The sequence below is a fragment of the Galeopterus variegatus genome, unplaced genomic scaffold, assembly GCF_000696425.1.
Source record: "Galeopterus variegatus unplaced genomic scaffold, G_variegatus-3.0.2 Scaffold13451, whole genome shotgun sequence".
Classification (NCBI taxonomy): Eukaryota; Metazoa; Chordata; class Mammalia; order Dermoptera; family Cynocephalidae; genus Galeopterus; species Galeopterus variegatus.
In genome coordinates, this window is record NW_007739562.1 from 20,990 (window position 1) to 23,170 (window position 2,181).

Below are 2,181 nucleotides of genomic sequence, written 5' to 3' on the forward strand. Positions count from 1 at the left end.
GTAATAAATGCATTCCTGTCCCAAATTCTTCACTCACCAAAAAGTATCACATCAGGCTGGAGTTGGTTTGAATCCCAGTCTCTTTATGTTTGACTCTGCTCACTCGGATCCTTGAAAACACCAAACCCCTCCCCTGCAGGACAGTGACATAACTCTTCTTCCACACACTTCCTGTCACTGTTTCTTCATTTCTTCCTGAGTGCAACTTTACAGACACCTCTTCAGGGAGGCTGCCCCCAACCTCTGATAATAGATCAGCCTGCCTGTCATTTTCTGACAAAACTCTCCATCAGTTATCTGCTGAGTACCTAAAGCTGCATGGTTCCCTCCCCATCACTATTTTTATTAATTGATTTACTCAAGATAAATATTTCCAAAATCAGTCGGAAATACTTTTTCACAACAAGGATACACATGACAAACAGAGACATGAACAGCAGGTTACTATTTTGTCCCTACCCCCCCCAAAATGACTAAGTTAGATGGTTGCTACTTTCCAGATACTCACCAATTAATGAGGATCCCAGAAATTTTCCAATTTCTTGTTCAACCATCCTGATGATGTTGGCTTTGTTTTCACATGTGTTGACTTAAGACCTCAGAATGGCTGCTGCAGCTCCGACTATCACACCCATATTTAGGAGGAAAGGTGCTGCATACACCCAGTCTGTTTCTTTTATTCACAAGAACAAAAGTTCCCATAGAAGAACTTCAACAGACTGACCCTTACAACCCTCAGGCCAGCTCTGGGACACATAATCAATCTTGTCTAAGAGGAACCAGGGAAAAGCAAGAGTCTTGTTTTAAATAAAGAGAGGGGAAAATATACAGATAGGTTGGTGGATAATGTGTGCTGGGTCACCAAACTTCCTAGTGCACTGCCCCACCCCCAACATGAAAAACACCTCAGATTAGAGACTATGTCTTCCTCATGCTGAATGTGCAGGATGGAATGTGGGTCAGACAAAAGTGGGTCTGAATAAGTAACTGTTGGGTGAATGTCCTCCTGTCTCTGTCTTTGGAGCAGTAGACACCACCGCCCTACATTGGCTCTGCACCCACAGTCAGCACCAGTAAGAGCCAGTCCCTGAGCTTTGTGAAACCCACTGCCAAGCCCTGGTACCACCGTCATCACCACCCGCCACCCCAGAGGTACAGGCAGGGATGCCTCAGGTGGGTCCTGCCACCTCCTCCAAATGGGCCTGTTCATACTTTCATGGGTAATCTGAGCTCTTCATGCTTAATCTTTAGACAGGCAGGGGTCACACTGAGAAGAGAAATTCCTCTCCTGCAGCAGAGTCCATGGATCAGGGAATCAGGGACCTGAGCAGCAGGTTCTGAATGTACACCTGGACCAAGGATGTCCCTGAGCCTCCAGCAGCCAGTGTGGAATGGCCACCAGGTGGCAGAGAGAGTCACTTGACAAAGTCACTTGGGACTGGGCTAGGCATCAGAGGGATTCTAACTTGCAGGAAGGTTAGTGACCAAGACCTGAGAACTAAAGGAAAATCACATCGTTCTTGACATAATGTACAAATTCTTTGGGCCAGTGTCTCTCAGATCCAGCTCTTATAGAATTTACCTATTTCTCTGGCACAAGTCCAAGCACTTCATTTCCTTTCAGTCCACCCAATCTTGCTAAAAATCTGTAACTGCCAAATATTTCGCAAGCACCAAATCTACACCTGGCCCTGAGCAGACACTGAAGAAACTGAGGCACAGTTTCTATGATCTGCCTCAGGAGCTCACACCAAGAGCGGAAACTTATAGCACCTTCATGAATCTGAAAAAACTCCATTTGCACTTGGCAAGGGAGGAATTTTATTTAAACTGTGCAGCTCAGGAACTGTGCTCTGGGGCAGGACACAGAACCTGTCAAAAACTCATACTGTAAGTTGCAGAGTGGGGTCAGGAACTGCAAACAGATTCAGCTTTGCACTCTGCAAAGCCATGGCATACTCTGGGGTGAAGGTGTCAGCACAGATATGGGACCAGTAGGTGACAGGGATCATGTGGGCTGAGAGTGGGTCTGCAGGAGCCACCCTTTCCCACTCTGGGGCCCTGGGGCTGAGCCCTGTTCTGGAAACCATAAAGCTCCTCAAGCAGCAGCCCCTGAGCTTGGGCTGATTTGCATCAGGGGCAGCTCCCTCCAGCAAGGGGATAAGACAGGCCTGGGAGGAC